General features: G+C 40.4%; 1 pseudogene; it reads right to left on the bottom strand.

Moving 5' to 3' along the window:
* LOC147637169 (uncharacterized) overlaps nt 1-22,929 on the bottom strand; it is a 40,883-nt pseudogene extending 17,954 nt beyond the window's left edge.
* Between the last annotated feature and the right edge of the window lie 284 nt (nt 22,930-23,213).

The following is a 23,213-nucleotide window of genomic DNA, read 5'->3' as shown; positions in this document are numbered from 1 at the left end:
TGTGGATATGGATGTGTATGTATGAATGTAGATGTGGATGTGTATGTATGAATGTAGATGTGGATGTGGATGTGGATGTGGATATGGATGTGTAAGTATGAATGTAGATGTGGATGTGGATGTATGAATGTGATGTATAGATGTGGATGTGGATGTGGATGTATGAATGTGGATGTGAAAATGGATGTATGGATGTAGATGTGAATGTGGATGTATGAATGTGGATGTGGATGTGGAAATGGATGTATGGATGTGGATGTGGATGTGAAAATGGATGCATGGATGTAGATGTGAATGTGGATGTATGAATGTGGATGTGGATGTATGAATATGGATGTGGAAATGGATGTATAGATGTGGATGTATGAATATGGATGTGGATGTGGATGTGGATGTATGAATGTGAATGTGAATGTGGATGTATGAATGTGGATGTGGATGTGAAAATGAATGTATGGATGTAGATGTGAATGTGGATGTGGATGTGAAAATGGATGTATGGATGTCGATGTGGATGTGGATGTGAATGTGGATGTGGATGTGGATGTATGAATGTGGATATGAAAATGGATGTATGGATGTAGATGTGGATGTGGATGTATGAATGTGGATGTGTATGTGGAATAATGAATGCGAATATATATGTGAATGGATATGACGTCGATATGAGCGAATGGATGAGATGAAATGTCATGTGAATCATAATGTGAATGAATGATATAAGATGTGAATGAATGAGATGTAATGAGAAATGGATGTGATGAGACGTAATGTAATTTAAGAAAGATAGGAATGGATGTTATGTGAAGTGAATGAATCTGATGTGATGGGATTGAAAATGATGTATTTGGTTAAGAATGGATACGCATATGATTTGGTTTTAGGTTAAGTAAAATGGATTAATGTGGAACAATCTGGAAAGACGAGAGTTCATTATAGAAACTGTATTTGTGAACTGTTTGTAAATGACTGTTTTATGTCAAGAATGCTGAGGAAGCATTTTAACTGTCTTGAGAATGTGGTCGTGGGTGGTGGAGACCTACCTGATAAAGTTGCAACAACTGACGAAGAGTCAACGGAGAACGTCTCGTGTAGCAAGGTCGGCCGAGGTCTTGACCAGCCTCAGTTCGATTTAAATGGTGAGCTTCCATTACAGTGGATGAGGGACCAAGGAAGTGGCCTATGAGTGAAGCGCTAGGTGACCTGCGAAGAATCCTAGAGAGTGCTGACCATACGGTGCTCGGGCTCTGGGTCGCCGAAGATACCCACACGTGCATCGTGGAAGATATTGGAACAAGGAGTAAGAGTTGTTTTCTGAAACCGAGTATGGATCTGGTTGATTGACCTTGCTGGTCCTCAACTGATGAGTCCATAGCTCTCTTATATGGATCTGTTGGTTGATCTTGCTGATCTTCAACGAGGATTCCATCTTGATAAGTGATTATCTGTCGGGTACTATGAGCTAGGAACTATCGAAACGGCCCCTGAGTGAACAGGTGGTGAGCGTTCTGGTTGCCAATGATTCTATAGATACTCCGATGAAGTAATGATTGGAAATTAAGATTCAACCGGATACTTGGAAGTTTATGATCAGTAACACTATGATTTCATTAAATGACTGAATTAAATACATTTGAATCTAGGAAAAAGGCAATTTCATACTGGGTGTGTAAGTGTTGTGACTGGAGTTAAATTTGCTTTAAAATCCGGCTAGGGGGCCTGGGAACTCTTTTCCCTAGTACCCGGGACAAAACCTAACCAAACTCCTAATTGGCGGTTGGCTAACCCATGGAACTGGATGGGGTTAGGCTGGAGTGATGGATCCGTAAATCGAGACGAATAAATTTCTGTTTAGTTCGATAGATGAAGTAAATCCCGGACAAAAGTTATTCTGTGGAAAAGAATCAACGGTTGTGCCTCTCAATGAGGAAAAAGCGTTGGTCTCTATGATCCAAGTACACAGTCTTTTTCCTTGATCTGACTATGGGACTTACGGGTTCGGTCAGATGAGCTCAGTTAGTTAAGGCTTTTGACTACATTAGGGAAAAGTAATCCTGTTGGAATCGCCCGTGCTTTCTGGGCAAAGGAAGTTTTTCCGGGTTCGGTTTTGGAAAAACCGATGGATTAGTCTCTTGTTCAGATATCCATGGACGAGGCCCCGAGTGTGGGACCTTGCCCCGTGCAAGAAGTGCTACTTCCGTTGCTAGCACCCCTGAAAATGTTGCACGGTGGGGACAGGGATCTTACACTTCAGATGGAAGTACCGCAATGCTATGGAATCCCTGACTTGCTTGAGGCCTAGACATGATGGTATTTACCTTATAATTCCAAAGACCGTGATTACTCGTATATACTGAGGATATAACTGCAGCTCTTTATTGGCAGTATATACGAGTAAATCTAAGACCTTGAAATTATAAGCAAAAATGACATCCCAGATGATGAATTCGAATGCTGGTTGATATGATTTTAGAATTCTGGTTGAGAATTAATGAATTGATTTGGATTCTGATTGAAAGATAATGATTCTTGAATTCTAGTTGAAAAAAGATAAGTTTAACAAAGCCACAATGAGGATGAATGGGACGAATCCCAGTGATGATGATAATAACTGGAATGATGATTGTGACTTCAGCAAATCCGTATGAGATTAGTGGATTGTGCTGACAGATTGCTACTATTAACACTTGACCGTGGATCAAGTTAAGGGACCTCCATAACTGAAATTCCCATGGAGGAATGTTCGGATGGCGTTTTCCGTCTAATGGACCATTATTGTGTTAAGGATATGAATGATATGTTCTAAATGAATTGTTATCTGATAATGAGTTTTATATGAAGGGATCTTTATCCCATGATTCTGTTGGGTTGACCAGACTATAAAAACCCCAGAATCAGTTGGATCTTAAGGGAAAGAGTTTGTCCTCCACAGCTGCGAGATGAGGACATCTCGCGTTTTTTAAGTGGGGTAGGATGTAAGATTCCTCCCTCTAGCTTTTGAGGTGTACAGATGTAAGAACCTCCCCTTCTGATCTTGTAATTATTCCCCTCTCTAAATTAGAAGAAAGATCCTGTTTTGGCCTCAAGAGAGAGAAAATATCTAGAGAGAGGTAATCCAAAATTGAGATATTTTTTTATATAAAAATCCTCCTAGTGTCTAAAATGGTTTCCCCTGAAACAGAAATTCAAAAAGAGCTTTCCAATGTGCAATTAGAATTAATTGAAAATGTGTAGATTTTCAATTAGCCTAAGGGTCTAGATTTTTAAAAATTTTTGGATGGGCCAATAGGATCAATCCAAGTGTGGGGAGGAGATAAATCCAATGAATAAAAAAGAAAATACCCAAAAATGAGTAAATGCCCACATAAGATGAAGAGTTGACTGAGTACAATGTTTATTAGTTAAAAACTATGAGATATTACTAAAAAAATGAGATATTTTGGTATAATGATACATTTTTGACACCTTGGTAAGGAGGGGGGAGACTTCAAGAAGGCGTCTATTTCACACATGTGGTGGAGTTTTTAACTCAAAAAAAGTGTGATATTTTTATCTCTCCTCTCTCCTAGATCAAACCAAATCAAAAGGGAGCTAAACTAGGTCCAAATCTTGTCCAAATTTAGCCAAACTGAACCTCAAAAATTCTAGAACCTAGTTGGACTTGGTTAGAGGCCTCCATCACCTATAAATAGATCCTTAGTCTTTTGTAAAAAAATCTGTGAACTATACCATGCCATTATTACATTAAAATAATGATATTTTTATTATCCCTTAAAAATCCTCTACTTTTAGAGAGACTGGAGCCTCTGTCTCTCTTCAACAATCCTTGGAGCTTTCCTTTCAACACACTAATCAATTGATTGGTTGGGGTCTTCTTCTAAGATAGAGAAGCAAGCAAAAATAAGAGGTAAAGTGTAATTTTATGGTTTTTCTCTACTATTCTCAATGTTTTCACTTCTCAACCCCTCTCAAGCTTGAGAAGTTTCTAAACTAAGTGTTTATAATGCAAATCAAGCTTTTCTTAAGAGTTGTAATAATGAATAATTAAGAAAATTTTACATTTATGCTTAATTAGAATGCTTTTTATGTTTATCTCTCTCTCCCGCAAAGAATGGTCATTCCTATGACCAATTCTCTATTCAATTGATACATAATTCATTCTTATGCATAACATGAAAAGAGGACTTCCTACCATATTCTAGGATTGAATATCCTGGGCTAAAAGAATGATTTTCATCACATTCAATGGAAAACTAATTTTTAAGATTTATGTATAATTAAACAATTAAGAAAAGAGAAAATTATGGTAATTTTATTTAAATGATAAAAGAGGAATTCCCATGACATTTGGAATTCAATCATTTAAATAGGAAGAGTGGAATTCTTAGCATATTGAAATTAATGGATATTTTATTTAAATTCAAAGAGGAGTTTTAGATAAATTTATTTTATGCATGAGAAATATTTAAATAATAAAAGAAAAATTCCCATGATATTTGGAATTCAATTATTTAAATAGGAAGAGTGGAATTCTTAGCATATTGAAATTAATAGATATTTTATTGAAATTCAAAGAGGAGTTTTAGATAAATTCATTTTATGCATGAGAAATATTTAAATGATAAAAGAGAAATTCCCATAACATTTGGAATTCAATCATTTAAATAGTAAAAGTGAAATTATTAGCATATTGGAATTAATGGATATTTTATTTTAGATAAATTTATTTTATGAGAAATATTTAAATGATAAAAGAGGAATTCCCATGACATTTGGAATTCAATTATTTAAATAGTAAAAGTGAAATTCATGGCATATTGAATGAATGGATATTTTTATTAAAGAAAAGAGGAATTTTAGATAAATTTATTTGATGATAAAAGAGGAATTTCCATGACATTTAGAATTCAAGCAATTAAATGTAAAAAGAGGAACTCCCACGATATTTGAGATCCAAGAAATTAAATGGGAAAAAGAGGAATTTTTAGTATAATTCAATTTACGAATATTTATCAAAAGTAAAAATATGGGTAGAACTGATTTTTGTAAATCCCATGAATTCTTTTATTCAAAAGAGGAATATTGAATATAATTCATTTAAGAAAATGAGAAAGAATATGCAAATAGCCGTCGAGAAAAAGAACCTTAATCTAAGCCAAACAATTGGTAGAAATTTAGAAAAAAGTCCCACTATCAGTATCGAAGTAGGAAAAGCTACTAAATGGGAATAAGATGTGAATGGGATGTGAATAGATGTGATAAGATGTAAATGGGATGCGATAGGATGTGAATGGGATGTAATTGGATGTGGCGTGATAAAAATGAATGTGGCTGAGATGTGAAGTAAATGGATGTCGATGTGAATAATAAGATGAGAATGAGATGAGAGGATATGTGAAAGGGTGAGATAGGAAGTAAATGAATGTGGATGTGTATGTGAAAGAATGTGATGTAAATGGATGTGGATGTGTATGTGAAAGAATGTGATGAAAATGGATGTGGATGTGTATGTGAAAGAATGTGATGAAAAAGGATGTGGATGTGTATGTGAAAGAATGTGATGTTAATGGATGTGGATGTGTATGTGAAAGAATGTAATGTAAAGAGATGTGGATGTGAAAGTGATGTGGATGTGGATGAGATGTGGTGTGCTGAAAAGAGATGTAGATGTGAATGTGATTTTAGATAAATTTATTTTATGAGAAATATTTAAACAATAAAAGAGGAATTCCCATGAAATTTGGAATTCAATCATTTAAATAGTAAAAGTGAAATTCTTGGCATATTGAATTAATGGATATTTTTATTAAAGAAAAGAGGGATTTTAGATAAATTTATTTGATGATAAAAGAGGAATTCCCATGACATTTAGAATTCAAGCAATTAACTGTAAAAAAAAGGAATTCCCATGATATTTGAGATCCAAGAAATTAAATGGAAAAAAGAGAAATTTTTAGTATAATTCAATTTATGAATATTTATCAAAAGTGGAAATATGGGTAGAATTGATTTTTGTATATCCCATGAATTCTTTTATTCAAAAGAGGAATATTGAATATGATTCATTTAAGAAATTGAGAAAGAATATGGAAATAGTCGTCGAGAAAAAGAACCTTTATCTAAGCCAAACAATTGGCAAAAATTTAGAAAAAAGTCCCATTATCGGTATCGAAGTAGGAAAAGCTACTAAATGGGAATAAGATGTGAATGGGATGTGATAGGATGTGAATAGATGTGATAAGATGTAAATGGGATGCGATAGGATGTGAATGGATGTGATAAGATGTGAATGGGAAGTGATAGGATGTGGCGTGATGAAAATGAATGTGGATGAGATGTGAAGTAAATGGATGTGGATGTGAATGATGAGATGAGAATGAGATGAGAGGATATGTGAAAGGGTGAGATGGGAAGTAAATATATGTGGATGTATATGTGTATGTAAAAGAATGTGATGTAAATGGATGTGGATGTGTATGTGAAAGAATGTGATGAAAATGGAGGTGGATGTATATATGAAAGAATGTGATGTAAATGGATGTGAATGTGTATGTGAAAGAATGTGATGTAAATGGATGTGAATGTGTATGTGAAAGAATGTGATGTAAATGGATGTGAATGGATGTAAATGTGATGTAAATGGATGTGAATGTGTATGTGAAAGAATGTAATGTAAAGGGATGTGGATGTGAAAGTGATGTGGATGTGATGTGATGTGAATGGATGTGATGTGAATGGATGTGATGTGATGTGAATTGGGATAGATGTGAATGAATGAGATGTGATGTGAAATGGATGTGATGTGATATGATGTAAATTGGGATAGATGTGAATGGATTATATGTGATGTGATGTGATGTGATGTGATGTGATGTGATGTGAATCGGGATGATAGATGTGAATGAATGAGATGCGATGTGAATGGATGAGATGTGATGGGATGTGAATCGGGATAGATATGAATGAATGAGATGTGAGGTAAAATGGATGTGATGTGATGTAGATCGGGGTAAATATGAATGGATGAGATGTGAATGAATGTGATGTGATGAGATGTGAGTATGGGTAGATGCGAGTGAATGAGATGTGATGAGTATAAATGTGGAAAGATGTGATGAGATGAAAAATGGTGTGATTGGATGAGAATGGATGAAGGACGATGGAAATACATATCATTGGACTTGGATTAAGTAATGTGGATTGATGTGGAAAGACGAGAGTTTGTTATGGAAACTGTATTTATGACCTGTTTTTAAATGACTGTTTAATATCAGGTAATGTGGATTGATGTGGAAAGATGAGAGTTTGTTATGGAAACTGTATTTATGACCTATTTTTAAATGACTGTTTTATGTCAAGAATGCTGGGGAAGCATTTTGACCGTCTTATGAATGAGGTCGTGGAGACCTAAGTAATAAAGTTGCAACAACTAACAGAGAGTCAACGGAGGACGTCTCACGTAGCACGGTCGGCCGAGGTCTTGACTAGCCTCAGTTCGATTTAAATGGTGAGCTTCCGGAATTGTGGATGAGGGACCAAGGAAGCGGCCTATGAGTGAAGCGCTAGGTGACCTGCGAAGGATCCTAGAGGGTGCTGACCATACGGTGCTCGGGCTCTGGGTCACCAAAGATACCCATGTGTGCATCGAGGAAGATATTGGAACAAGGAGTAAGAGTTGTTTTCTGAATTCGGGTATGGATCTGGTTGATTGACCTTGTTGGTCCTCAACGGATGAGTCCATGGCTCTTTTATATGGATCTGTTGGTTGATCTTGCTGATCTTCAACGGAGAGTCCATCTGGATTTTTATAAGTGAATACATTTTCGGGTACTATGAGCTAAAAACTATTGAAAAGGCCCCTGAGTGGACAGGTGGTGAGCGTTCTGGTTGCCAATGATGCCATAGGTACACCGATGAAGGAATGATTGGAAACTAGAATTGAACCAGATATTTTGGAGGATTATGATCAATGATACTATGATTTCATTAACAGATTGTTTTAAAGTTAGCTGAATCTGTGAAACAAGCAATTTCATATTGGGTGTATAAGTGGTGTGACTATCTTGAAGTTTTCATGAAGCGCCGGCTAGGGGGCCTAGGAACTCTTTTTCTAGGTACACCCGGGACAAAACATAACCAAATTCCTAAACAGATTCTATCACTACAGTGGTTGGGCGGTTGGCTAACCCATGGGACTGGGATGGGGCTAGGCTGGACTAATGGTCCCTAAAATGAGACTCAATTTTGTTATGGTATGATAGATGAAGTAAATCCTGGACAGTCCTTGTTCTATGGAAAAGAATCAACGGCTGTGCCTCTCGATGAGGAAAAAAGCGTTGGTCTCTATGATCCAAGTGCAAGTCTTTTCCTTGATCTCACCATGTGACTTACGGGTTCGGTCGAGTCAGTTTGGTTAGTGATGACGTTGACTAGGTTAGAATAAAAATATCACAGAGAAATTGCCCGTGCTTTCTGGGCGAGGGAAGTTTTTCCGGGTGCGGTTTTGGAAGAACCGAGGGATTAGTCTCTTGTCTAGATATTCGGTGGCGAGGCCCCGAGTGAGAGGCTCTGTCCTGCATAAGAAAAGCTACTTCCACTACTAGCATCCCAAATTCCTTGCATGAAGGGAGCATGGATCTTTCAGCTAGTATCAGAGCGAATTGGCTAAAGTGGATCAATTGAGAAGCCAAAAATGTCAAAATTTTTTGAAGTAGCAGTAAAAGGTTGTAATTGTGTGATGAAATTCATACAAATTGATATTCAGAATGAAGATTCATAAATTTGTAATTGGGTCTTCAGATGGAAGTACCACAATTGTATGGAATCCCTGACTTGAGGCCTAGACATGATGGTATTTACCTTATAATTCCAAGGACCGTGACTACCCGTATATACTGAGGGTATAACTGCAGCTCTTTACTGGCAGTATATACAAGTAAATCTAAGACCTTGAAATTATAAGCAAAAATTGCCATCCAGATGATGAATTCGAATGCTGGTTTATATGATTTTAGAATCCTGGTTGAGAATTGATGAGTTAATTTGGATTCCGATTGAAAGATAATGATTCCTGAATTCTAGTTTAACAAAGGCACAATGAGGATGAATGGGACGAATCCCAGTGATGATGATAATAACTGGAATGATGATAACTGGAATGATGATTGTGACTTCATCAAATCCCTATGAGATTAGTGGATTGTGCTGACAGATTGCTACTATTAACACTTGACCCAGTGGATCAAGTTAAGGGATGACAAATTAAAAACCTGCATAACTGAAATTCCCATGGAGGAATGTTCAGATGGAATTTTCGGTCTAATGGACCATTATTGTGTTAAGGATATAAATGATATGTTCTGAATGCATTGTTATCTGATAATGAGTTCTATATGAAGGGATCTTTATCCCATGATTTTGTTGGGTTGACCAGACTATAAGGAATCCTAAAATCAGTTGGGATCTTATAGGAAAGAGTTTGTCCTCCAACTATGAGATGAGGACATATCACGTTTTTTAAGTGGGGTAGGATGTTAGATTCCTCCCTCGAGCTTTTGAGGTGTACAGGTGTAAGAACCTTCCTTTCTGATCTTGTAATTATTCCCCTCTCTGAAATAGAAGAAAGATCCTGTTTTGGCCTCGAGAGAGAAAATATCTAGAGAGAGATAATCCAAAATTGAGATATTTTTTGATATAAAAATCCTCCTAGTGTCTAAAATGGTTTCCCCTGAAACAAAAATTCAAAAAGAACTTTCCAATGTGCAATTAGAATTAATTGAAAATGTGTATAAAGCACCTTAGCCTAAGGGTCTAGATTTTCAGAAATTTTTGGATTATGGTCCAATTAAGGTTCCTATGGGCCAATAGGATCAATCCAAGTGTGGGGAGGAGATAAATCCAATGAATAAAAGAGAATAACCAAAAATGAGTAAATGCCCACATAAGATGAAGAGTTGACTGAGTACAAGGTTTATTAGTTAAAAAAACTATGAGATATTACTAAACAAATGAGATATTTTGGTATAATGATACATTTTTGACACCTTGGTAATAAGAAGGGGGGAGACTTCAAGGAGGCGTCTATTTCACACATGTGGTGGCGTTTTTAGCTCAAAAAAATTGAGATATTTTTATCTCTCCTCTCTCCTGGATTAAACCAAATTAAAAAGGAAGCTAGACTAGGTCCAAATCTTGTCCAAATTCAGCCAAACTGAACCTGGAAAATTTTAGAACCTAGTTGGACTTGGTTAGAGGCCTCCATTGATTATGAATAGATCCTTGGTCTTTTGTAAAAACAATCTCTAAACTATACCATGCCAGTATCACATTAAAATAATGATATTTTTTATTATCCCTTAAAAATCCTCTACTTTTGGAGAGAGTGGAGCCTCTCTCTTTCTCTCTTCAACCATCCTTGGAGCTTTCCTTTCAACACACTAATCAATTGATTAAGATAGAGAAGCAAGCAAAAATAAGAGGTAAAGTGTAATTTTATGGTTTTTCTCTACTATTCTCAATGTTTTCACTTCTCATTCCCTCTCAAGCGCTTGAGAAGTTTCTAAATTAAGTGTTTATAATGCAAATCAAGCTTTTCTTAAGATTTGTAAATGAATAATTAAGAAAAGTTTACATTTATGCTTAATTAGGATGCTTTTTATGTTTATCTCTCTCTCCCCCAAAGAATGGTCATTCCTATGACCAATTCTCTGTTGAATTGATGCTTCTCATGGAGAAATTCTCAATTCACAAATCAAACTCTAGGCTTGTGAAGCTAGAGGTTAAGAAAATGGTTTTTATACTTATATGCTACTAAATTATGGTAATATTATGAGTTAAATCCATAAATTGGATTTAAGATTAAAATATAGTTATACTATCATAATTACATTACTAAGTCTTATTCTTTTCAAAAATATTAAAAATTGTCAGTAATAGTAGCGGAGCTATGGTAAAATTTTTAAGAAATTGATACATAATTCATTCTTATGCATAATGTGAAAAGGGGACTTCCTACCATATTCTAGGATTGAATATCCTAGGCTAAAAGAATGATTTTCATCACATTCAATGGAAAATAAATTTTTAAGGTTTATGTATAATTAAACAATTAAGAAAAGAGAAAATTATGGTAATTTTATTTAAATGATAAAAAAGGAATTCCCATGACATTTGGAATTCAATCATTTAAATAGGAAGAGTGGAATTCTTAGCATATTGGAATTAATGGATATTTTATTTAAATTCAAAGAGGAGTTTTGGATAAATTTATTTTATGCATAAGAAATATTTAAATAATAAAAGAAGAATTCCCATGACATTTGGAATTCAATCATTTAAATAGGAAGAGTGGAATTCTTAGCATATTGGAATTAATGGATATTTTATTTAAATTCAAAGAGGAGTTTTAGATCAATTTATTTTATGCATGAGAAATATTTAAATGATAAAAGAGGAATTCCCATGACATTTGGAATGCAATCATTTAAATAGTAAAAGTGAAATTATTAGCATATTGGAATTAATGGACCAGTTGCTCATCTCACATCAAAGATAACATCTTTTCTTACACGCATCTCATGGGTGGTAGGGTTATAGCATCTATAACCTTTTTTCTCCATAGCATAACCAATGAAGATGCATTTCTCTAGCTTTGGATCCAACTTTGTTCTCACTCCATCAGGAACATGTACATATGCAATACACCCAAACACTTTCAAGTGAGACACATCCGGTCTTATGCTTGTAAACTTCTGTTTAGGAGTCATATCATGAACAACTGCAGTGAGTGTTATGTTCATAATAATGTACACAGCAATTGCTATTGCTTCTGCCCAAAAGTAATGTGGCATATTCTTTTCAGCCATGAAGGCACGTGCCACTTCTGAAATCTATGTAGGCCCAAAATGTGGGGGAGAGGGAGAGCTTCAAACAGTAGCAAGAAAACACACACACACAAGAGAGAGCAAGACACAAGAGAGAGATGGATAGCTGAATTTTCATCTATCTTCTTCGTCTCTACTCAACCAACATAACATAAAGATAAGAGTACACACTATATGGTTTAGTACTCAACTACTACAACATACAAGGATCGGTCCATAATGTAAACCCGACTAAATGGGTTGGTGGTATAACTATGCCAGTCTCTAGTAATCCAAAATGGCTATCACACAGCCTATCATCCCACTGTCCGCATATCACCCATAATCTCACCAACCATGCCAGTGGTGTAGATGCGGAAGCTATCACCCAGGCGGGGTCATCAAAGTCTGCCATAGCACTAGTTGAGCTCGATATCTCAACACTCCCTCTCGAGCTCAACTCCACACACTATACTCCAAGCAAGCTCCTAAACCTGTGGAGCTTCTCTGTGCCCAATACCTTCGTGAAGATGTCAGCCACCTGATCCTATGTGTGTTGACATATACTAGATCTAGAACCTTCTCCCTCAAAAAGTGATAATGCACCTCAATGTTCTTTGTTCTAGCATGATATACTAGGTTACTAATTGTATGCTGCTTATGTTATCACAATCTATGACAATTGCCCTATCCACGGGCTCTCCCATGTCACCAAGTAGCTTCTCAAACCAAGCTACCTCACAAGATGCCATAGCAGCACCCCTGTACTCTGCCTCTGGTAGATCTCCTATCTGTAATACTACCAACCCAATCAGCATCTGTGTACCCATGCAGCTGTATCTCTGTACCAGCCTCATAGAAAAGTCCATAATTAATTGTGGACTTTATGTACCTGAGGATCCGTCTAGCCACATCCAAGTGTGCCTTCCTAGGAGCCTGCATAAACTGACTCACAAGTCTAACAACATAGCTCAAGTCTGGCCTCGTAATGGTTATGTAGATAAACTACCCACTATGCGCCTATATATGTAGTGGATGGGGTCCTCCAAAAGCTCACCTGTATCTGCGGAAAGCTTTGTGTTCTACTCCAATGGCATTGAAATAGGCTTACAGCCTATCATACCATACTTGGACAACATGTCCAAGCCATACTACCTCTGTAATAGCAAAATGCCATGAGTGATCTCACCACCTCTATGCCCAAGAAATACCGTAGCTCACCCAAATCCTTCATCTCAAACTTCTGCTTCAAAAGCATCTTGACATCATGTATATGCATCATTATCACTAGTGATAATCAAGTCATCCACATAGATGACTAATAGCATGATCCATCTATCTGTCTTTTTCACATATTGTGAAAAATCTACATTGGATATCCAATGGTAACAAGATACTCCCCGATCTTGTTTGACCATGCTCTGGGTGCGTGCTTCAAGCCATACAAGGCTTTGTGTGACCTGCACATAAGATCTGGATGTGCATCACTCTCATAACCTCGTGGCTGCATCATGTAAGCTTCTTCTTGCAAATCACCATGCAAGAAAGCATTCTTTACATCCATTTGATGTAAAGACCAACCCTTCGCTGCAGCCATAACAATGACAGCTCTCACAGGTGCCATTCTTGCAATCGGATTGAATCTCTCCTCATAGTCTATGCCATAAGTTTGCGCATAGCCCTAGGCAACCAATCTTGCCTTGTATGAAAGATCCCTGCCCCCTCCGCGCAACGAATTCAGGGGTGCTAGTAGTGGAAGTAGCACTTCTTGCGCGGGACAGAGCCTCTCACTCGAGGCCTCGCCCACGGATATCCGGACAAGAGACTAATCTCTCAATACTTCCAAAACCACACCCGGAAAAACTTCCCTCGCCCCCAGAAAGCATGGATGATTCCTCTGTGATATTTTTATTCTAACGTAGTTAAGGTCATCCACTAACCAAACTAACCCGACCAAACCCGTAAGTCACATGATCAGATCAAGGAAAAGACTTGCACTTGGATCATAGAGACCAACGCTTTTTTCCTCATTGAGAGGCATAACCGTTGATTCTTTTCCATAGAACAAGGACTGTCTGGGATTTACTTCATCTATCGTACCATAACAGAATTGAGTCTCATTTTAGGGATCCATTAGTCCAGCATATAACCCCATCCAGTCCCATGGGTTAGCCAACCGCCCAACCACTGTAGTGATAGAATCCGTTTAGGAATTTGGTTATTTTTTATCCCGGGTACAAGGAAAAAGAGTTCCCAAGCCCCCTAGCTGGGGCTTCATGCAAACTTCAAGATAGTTACACCACTTACACGCTCAATATGAAATTGCCTGTTTCACAAATTCAGCTCACTTTAAAACAATCTTTTAATGAAATCATAGTATCACTGATCATAATCCTCCAAAGTATCCGGTTGAATTCTAGTTTCTAATCATTCCTTCATCGGTGTACCTATGGCATCATTAGCAACCAGAACGCTCACCACCTGTCCACTCAGGGGCCTTTTCAATAGTCTAGCTCACAGTACTCGGAAATATATTCACTTATAAAAATCCACAAGGACTCTCCGTTGAAGATCAACAAGATCAACCAGCAGATCTTGACCCACGAATGGGTATCTTTGGCGACCCAGAGCCTGAGCACTGTATGGTTAGCACCCTCTAGGACTCTTCGCAGGTCACCTAGCACTTCACTCATAGGCCGCTTCCTTGGTCCCTCATCCACTACCGGAAGCTCACCATTTAAATCAAACCGAGGCTGGTCAAGACCTCGGCCGGCCATTCTATGTGAGACGTCCTCATAAGACGGTCAAAATGCTTCACCAGCATTCTTGACATAAAACAGTCATTTAAAAACAGGTCATAAATACAGTTTCAGTAACAAACTCTCGTCTTTCCACATTGTTCCACATCAATCCACATTACTTAATCCAAGTCCAATCATATGTATTTCCAACGTCCTTCATCCATTCTCATCCAATCATACCATTTTCGATCTCATCACATCTTTCCACATTTATACTCATCACATCTCATTCACTCGCATCTACCCATATCCACATCTCATCACATCACATTCATTCACATCTCATCCATTCATATCTACCCCAATCCACATCACATCCATTTCACCTCACATCTCATTCATTCACATCTATCCCGATTCACATCTCATCCATTCACATCACATCTCATTCATTCACATCTATCTCGATTCACATCTCATCCATTCACATCAAATCACATCTATCTCGATTCACATCTCATCCATTCACATCATATCACATCACATCCATTCATATCACATATAATCCATTTACATCTATCCCAATTTACATCAATCACATCACATCCATTTTACATCACATCTCATTCATTCACATCTATCCCGATTCACATCACATCACATCACATCACATCACATCCATTCACATCACATATCATCCATTCACATCTATCCCAATTTACATCATATCACATCACATCCATTTCACATCACATCTCACCCATTCACACTTATCACATCACATCACATCCATTCACATTCATCAGATTCATTGTATCCCCATTCCATCACATACATTCTATCCACATTACATCACGTCCACATCTATCCACATCATATCTCATTCATTCCATCCACTTTACATCACATCCACATCATATCTCATTCATACACATGCCATCTCATTCATCCACATCATATCTCATTCATACACATGCCATCTCATTCATCCACATCCATCCAATCATTCACATACATGACTATCCACATCTATCCATACATTCACATCTATCACTTCACATCCACATATATTCACATCATCTCACATTTCATCCACATCTCTTTACATCACATCACAACCAATAGTGAAGGCAACAGAAGATGTGGATGTAAGAAGCGTTGTTGCACCACATGTAGAGCAACAATCACAGGTGTTGAGTGGACCTGGGGAGTCCTCGAGTAGTGGATCCAATGTTAGCCCGTGGGTGGTTAGCCCGTGGTCAGCAACAACAACAGGTACACAGGTGTTGAGTGGACCTGGGGAGTCCTCGAGTAGTGGATCCAATGTTAGCCCGTGGTTAGCCCGTGGTCAGCAACAACAACAGGCAAGTTGAGGAATGATGCAGGTACACATGTATCATGAAAAGGGAAGGAAAAGTTAGATCAACCTTTTGTGCCTGATCTATCACAGCAGGTCACTCATATGTGGATGGTGACTCTAGTGGCTCTAAGTAGAGCCTTGATGAGGAGCTTGGCATTCCGTCTGTGGTTACTCCTGGTGTAAGGAGAACCAGGGCTTTTTCGAGGATACCTGTCATATGTGGATGGTGACTCTAGTGGCTCTAAGCAGAGCCTTGATGAGGAGCTTGGCATTCCGTCTGTGTGGCTACTCCTGGTGTAAGGGGAACCAGGGCTTTTTCGAGGATACCTGGCAGTGATCCAAGTGTATGCAAGTCTACAAGGGTTAGATACCCTGTTGACAGGTTGAGATATGATGGATATACAACCCATCATTATGCTTACATGGTAAAATCAATACATGAGATTGAGCCCACTTGCTTTGAGCAAGAAATTTGAAATAAGAAATGGGAAGATGCCATGGATGAGGAGATGGTAGCATTGGATGCAAATGCAACATTGGAGTTAGTGCCTTTGCTAAGGAAAATAAGGCAATTGGATGTAAGTGGGTGTATAAAGTCAAGCACAATGCTGATGGTTCAGTGAGAGAAGAAGCAAACGAGTATGTACTCCTTCTTAAACAGGCTCACTTTGCTTGTGATGGGGGGCACTTTGCAACATATATCACTATGTGTAAGGTCCTCACAACTGCGTTAGGGAAGAAAAAACATTTTGATTAGCAACTAAACCTAATTAGGAAAATATTCCCCAATTTTGGTCCTGAGATTCAAATTTTTGACCTTGAAGAAGAAGAATGGGAGGTGAAGCTAGCTTGGTTATGGTTAGGAATGACCACCCCGACGAGCTTTGTCCAAAAATTAGCTCAAATCTCCCCAACCCCAACTTCCACCTCGTGTCACTCATCAGCAGTCCCCTATCTTTGAATGGAAACCCAAGGTGGCCTCCGCCACAAATACTGCCCAAGAAAAAGGGAAGCAGAAGCTTCACAATGGCACTCTAACACCCATTCTTCCACCAACAAAGCTGACTAATGATATACCCTCAATGTCAGCAACTCCTCCATCTGTCATTGTGAGGTTACAATGGAGTACTACAACGCCATTACCAACTCCTTTAGTCTCAGGTACTCCCTTTTCAACAGCTTCTAAATTCCTCAAGGAAGTACCTCCCCCCACCTCGCCATCACCAAATTGGAATCAGCTTCTCACCTTGGCGAATTGGGCACACTATCAGTACAAAACCCACAATGGGGTGCTATCAGCATAGCCTATGGGTACAAAAATTGATTCAAGGTGCCCAAATAAATAAATAATAGAAATTCCACAGCCGGCCATTCCAAGTTTGCCACCACGACTGTTCTAAAGCATAAAGTGAAATGCCCTAGCTATTCCTTCCTCAACCATCTGCCATGGTTGTTTGATCATGATGCTACGGTTGTTTTGCTGAAGATGTCGCGCCCGTTCACTTTAGGTTTCAACATGCCATGCCCATACCAACACCATAGGAGGCAACGACCGTTTGATCATGATGCCATGGTTGTTTGCTAGAGATGCCACACCCATTTGCTTTAGTTTTCCACATGCCATGTCCATTTGATCCATATCATGTGCTCGTTCATTCCAGTTTCCACGGTCATCGCTAGTGATGCCACGACCATACCCTTCTGAAAATATATAAATATGGACCCCACCCCCTCATTTCCTCACTTTCCTTCTAGCTAGACTCTTGCAAAAGTTTCTCTTGAGCTTTCACATCCTCTCACCCTTTCTGCACCATGACTGACACCTCAAACTCCTCTAGGGAGGTGCCCGACAAGGAGAAGATTTGAGGAGTATGTATGCCACCCCACACGATTTTCCCATCTAGGGGAGGCCTTGATGAAGTAGGTGAATAGCCACACCGTGCACTCCTTAATGAAGAATAACCACAAGGTGGAGCACAAGCTCCTCTATTTCATAAGGCCATGCTACCGGGTAGTAGCAGCCAACCCCGCGGTTGTATTGAAGCTAGAGCACCTGGGCCTAGGGAGATTGCCTAATTTGGAGCCATGGGGACCTGATCTCTATAACAGTTTGTACTTCACAGAAATCTATGATGCCAACCTGCACATAGTGGAGGTTTTGGACAATGAAGGCAAGAGACATAGGGTACAACTCAGCATAGAGCTCATCAGAGATGCCTTGCAGCTCCCCAACCTAGACCAGCCATATGTTAGGCTCACCAATGCCCCCAAGCTCACCAGGGGCATATACAGAGGCAACTCGAACAAAGATGGGGTCGAGTGGGAAAACATAACCAAAGAGGATTTGATTATGCCAACATGTGCCCTGCAATTTTTACCACACCATAGACGGACAGGTTTAGCAGGTGTAGCATGACCACATTGGCCCGTGTGCACCAGGGCCAGATGGTGAATTGGGTGGAGTATCTTTTCAAAGAGCTTCATGTAGTTTGTTCGAACCCATAGGGGAAGCTAGAAGAAGTAGCTACTTTACTTACTAAAGTCATTTATCATATGGCTGAGTGGGAGGAGTTACCCCGTGCCATTCAGCTAAGTGGCCATAATGCAGTCATCATGTCTCTGCCCTCGCCCCAAACATCTACCCTCTCCCCACCAGCAAAGAGGCACCACCAAGAATCCATGGGCACAGAGCAGGTAACCACCTATAGTCCAAGCCTTACATATAGGAGGAGCTGGCAAACTACAAACAACCACAAAAGCCACGGAGGAAGAGAAGAAGTAGAAGCAAGATTTCTTCCAGCAAAACCTATATGAGACACCACCCCCACATCACTTTATAGAGTTTCCATATTTCACTGAGGCTAGACCACCCTCCTCCAATGCTTCCCAGTAGAATACGCTACACCACACTCAAGTAGCTTCCGATCCTGCCGTGCCTACATCGAGAGCATCCATGCAACCCATGGCGACATGCCAAATTTTGCCTTAGGATTTTCACACTTGGCGAGGCAGTTGATCAATGATGGATTGTATCTACCGTCAACAATAGGAAGTGGTTGCCGTTTCTTCACAAAGAGAGATGTTTCTAGCCAAGGCACATGAGAGACAGGTGTCTGAAGATCTCTACTAAGTGTGCTTGCATAACATGAAGCTCGAGGCCAAATTTGATGCATAGACACAACAGCTCGAGCATGCCCTTGCTAGAATCACTGACCTCTAGGAAGGCAACAACTCCAACAAGCTTGTAAAGCTCCTCAGTGGTGGGCACACCATGAACTCACAATCGTAGAGAACCTTGCCTATGAAGCCCAAGATCAAGCTAAAGCTGATACTCTGCGGAGGGGCCCTTGAGACCAAGTAGGATTTTCAGAGATACCGGGAGGTTTCACAAGACACCATCCACCAGATGGAGGAAGCCGAAGGGCCCAAGCAGCATAGCCACTGTTATGTGGGCCGCACTGCAAGACCACACACTGCAAGTCTGAAGTCTGGATCGCAAGTGTAATGCCGCAGTGCGTACCTTACATGAAAAGTCATTATTGGATCTCAAGGGGTGTAAATAGGAGGTCGTGCCTGTTTGAATCCCATTGCGACTATGTAACTCTTTAAAAGGCTATATGCATGTGTATTCAGAGTAATCAAGCAATCAATCAATCATTGTTTCATGTGATAATTCAAAGTAGTCTGTGTTAGTGGAGCATTAACGATGTCTCATTGTGTATAATCATTTCCATATTATTCATTTAGCATTATAAGTCACCTTTCCAATTAATGTTGTATGCTAAGAGGGTAATCATTCTCGTATTACTGTACTGATGTTAAGCACGTAATACACTTGGCGACCATGATGTTCTCTTGATGATGCGATTGCATGCGCACGCATTCTCACGGACCTCGTGATTTGATGGTTCCTACCCCACGGGGTGGCCACGGCGTCATCATTCGAAGGATGATGGGCGATGATGCGGCAGATGATTCTTGTTCCTTTTCTTTGCAATTGCCAAGGTGGGATGCCGCTCCCAATGGCATTCCCCGAGCGATAGCGCAGCTATTCTTGCCCCCCTCCCCATGTTCCGCGAGAGGAGAGGTGGTTGTTAACTCCTCTGAGTTCACCAACTGCGGTGGTTTGGCACAACTGTTCTCGGGACCAACACAGCCACCACTGGTAGTTCCCCCCGTCCAACAGATGGCCCAACCACATGGACAAATTAAGTATGCAAAGTTTTGCGGTGGGAAATCTTCTAAGGATCTAGATGCTCACATCCGACAATTTGAGAAGACATACAACCTTAATGTGTTGCCCCCACTGGATCAATTACGTATGGAATCCGTGTTTGAGTCCACTCTGAGTGGGAAGGCTTCCTGATGGTTGGCGGAATACCCTGTGTATCATTGTCAGAATTTTAATGCAGTGAGGATGGTGTTCTTGCAGCGCTTTCCAGTGGAAAAGATTGTCGCCCAAAATTTGGAAAAACTACGCATGCGTACGCAGGGCAAGTGCACGATGGAGGATTATGCAGCTCGGTTTTGGGTCATGCTACAGTGGGTTCCTCAAAACCAACATCCAGGCACAAGAGGTGCTCAATGACTATTTTCTCAACAAGGGCTTGTCTAAGGATCTCCGAACAGCCTTAATAATAACGACTGTGGATAAGGTTGCCACAGCGCTGCCAAATGTGATTGTGAGGGCAATCTTGGCTTGAGAATCCCTAGAGGACAAAGGCATGCCCAATAGGTGGAAATCCACAAAGAAGTCAGGGAAAAGCTCATCTCATGGGAGGAAGCACATTCGGATGAGGAGAGTCCAGATCAAGATTCTTCTGACAATAGTAGAGCGAAGATTCGGATGACGAACCGGTGAAAGCGACCAGGAAGACCCACAAGGGCGGGAAGGTCAGCACGGCGGTGTCTGGGGAATCCTTGACTGCTAAGTCGTTGAAAGAGGTCTGGTGCTTGACGTGCCGCAATTCGGGTCATCCTGCTCTACAGAGTGTGCACTCAATGAGAAATGGTGTGCCATCTACACTTCTAATTCTCATAATACCAGTGATTGTTATTATAATGGGAGGGGCCGACGGGCTAGAAGCCCCATTCAATGGAAGGATAAAGAGGAAAAAGATCCTGCGGTGGCATTTGCTCAAACAGTAGGCAGTTCGAATAATGCTTGTGGCTACTCCAGTGGAGGCTAGGGCTGAGGAGGAGGCCATGGTCGGGGTCGGGGTGGCCGAGGCAGTGATCGACTGTGCATCTGTTTGTTCTACACACAGAGGAAGGGTGTTGGCGATCAGAGTGCCCAGAGGCATAGGAGTATGACCACGCAGGAAGGCAGAGAAACAAGAAAAGGCCGGGGAAGCAACCAAGTGTATCTATGGTTCAAATTGAGTCTCTTGATGAGCAGGGAGATCCAGAAGTTTGTGTGGTAACGTGCTTTAGTAAGAAGAGTCGGGCCTCTATTTCAAGCAGCAGAACAGGCTAACATTGATTGGCCAGCACAGGAAGAAGTGCCGCATCAAGTTACCTCTTGGGTTTAGGAGAGCAAGCACCCAAAGCTGAGGCTGTGAAAACCTCACATGTGGTTCACTTTCGGGAAAACGTTATAGTGATTGCAGATTCTTCTGAGTCGTCTCCCCAGAAGTAGTCCGCTCAGGTGCCGGAGGGATCTACACGGCCTCAACAGCACAGCGGGGCAGCAATCAAAAGAAGGCAATGACTAGGATGAACTCTTGCAAGCACCACTTCAGATCAAGTTGGGACAATTACTTAAGCTTGTTCCAAATTTTCACTAGTCCTTGTTGACAACCGTTGATCTGGGTAGGGTGTCCCCTATAAAAGATAAGGGATCCAAACCAGTGAAAGTCAGTAGTTTGCTGGATGATTTTGGGAAGTTCTCAGCAAACTCATGAAGGATCATCAAGTCGTGTGCCAACACTTCTAATGCAGATTCTAGAATGCATCGACGTGGTGCGGATCGGCCGCAGTAGAATTGTTGCTGTTTTGTGGATTGCAGCAGTTCTTTTTTGGTGGGTTCGCATAGTCCACCGTGCATGCCAAGTGTTATGTGGGCCGCACCACAAGACTGCACACCGCAAGTCTGAAGTCTGGACTGCAAGCGTAATGCCGTAGTGCATACCTTACATGAAAAGTCATTATTGGACAGCAGGTCGCGCCTGTTTGAATCCCGCAACTATGTAACTCTTTAAAAGGCTATATGCCTGTGTATTCAGAGCAATCAAGCAATCAATCAATCAGTGTTTCATGCGATAATTCAGTAGTCTATGTTAGTGGAGCATTAACTATGTCGCACTGTGTATAATCGTTTCTGTATTCATTTAGCATTATAAGTCACCTTTCCAATTAATGGTGTGTGCTAAGAGGGTAATCATTCACGTATTACTGTACTGATGTTAAGCACGTAATACAGCCACCTTCCACCCCCTCTACTCCCTCCTCTAGCGCCATGGATCAGAAGGTGGATGCATTGATGGATACAGTCACGGAGCTCCCAGTCCTTGCCCTCCCCCCACAAAGCCCATTTCAGCTCCTTAACCTCCATTTTACAAGAGCATTTGGCTGAACCTCCTCCAACACAACGTATATTTAGATGAGCCCCTCTCCCACCAGATTTACTCCTACTTCTTCACCAAGCTCCCCATCGCCAGCATCACCCTTATCCCCCACTTTTATTTTCAGGGCCTCATCTCCTTCACCCACACATACAACTTCTACGAACTCCCTCAAAACCCTCTGCAAGTCATTTTTATCAGTTGGAGTCACCTTCTCCATTTTGGCTTCCCCTCGCTAGACCTATCTGTTTCGGATGGTCTATGCCCATACCCCCACTCCTCCCAGAGGACGACAGAGGCTTTGCTTTATCTACAGGATATGGGATGGCACGTGGTAAACAGTCCTTGCCTCTCCCTCCACGCTGATGCTCTTCCACCTTATTGTGTGCTGAAGGCCTCCTCATCTTATACCACAGGTGCTACGAGCAAATGCAAGTGATGGCCGCCACTAGCATCTACCAGTTTGACTATTCACACGTTGCTTTTCTTGTGGATATTACCTCCAAGGAAGCTGAAGCTGTCAAAGCTTTTTTTAGATCCCACGGCTCAACGCAGACACAACAGAAGCAGCTCCTGCCCCTGACACCCAAGACAGAGGTAACGATGGCCAAGGAAGCCTCCCACCATCACCCCTACAATCCTTATCTCCCCCACCTCCCTCTCCACCACACCCAGTTCCTCTACCCCA

This window comes from Cibotium barometz, chromosome 7 (genome assembly GCF_041138505.1).
Source record: "Cibotium barometz isolate CiBa-2024 chromosome 7, ASM4113850v1, whole genome shotgun sequence".
Taxonomy (NCBI): Eukaryota; Viridiplantae; Streptophyta; class Polypodiopsida; order Cyatheales; family Cibotiaceae; genus Cibotium; species Cibotium barometz.
The sequence above is the reverse complement of the archived record's forward strand: the minus strand, read 5'-3'. Positions and strand labels throughout refer to the sequence as shown.